This window comes from Nannospalax galili, unplaced genomic scaffold, assembly GCF_000622305.1.
Source record: "Nannospalax galili isolate Female #2095 unplaced genomic scaffold, S.galili_v1.0 scaffold1857, whole genome shotgun sequence".
Taxonomy (NCBI): Eukaryota; Metazoa; Chordata; class Mammalia; order Rodentia; family Spalacidae; genus Nannospalax; species Nannospalax galili.
The window spans coordinates 470,099-470,317 of NW_008338858.1; positions in this window are offsets into that span (position 1 = coordinate 470,099).

Sequence of the window (219 nt, forward strand, 5' to 3'; positions counted from 1 at the left end):
GGTTCGGCGCCGGGCTAGGAGAGGGGCGCGGAATCAGGGCTTTTTAGGACCCAGCGCGGCGCCACCCTCCGGGGGCGAGTGCGGCTGCGCGCGCCGTGTGCCCGTGTCCGGAGAGCAGCGGGCTGGACGCGGACCGCGCGAGCTAGCGGGCGAGCGAGCAGGCGGCGGAGCAGCAGCCTCGGCAGCAGCGTCGCGGCGGCGGCGGCCGTTCCGCGCCTC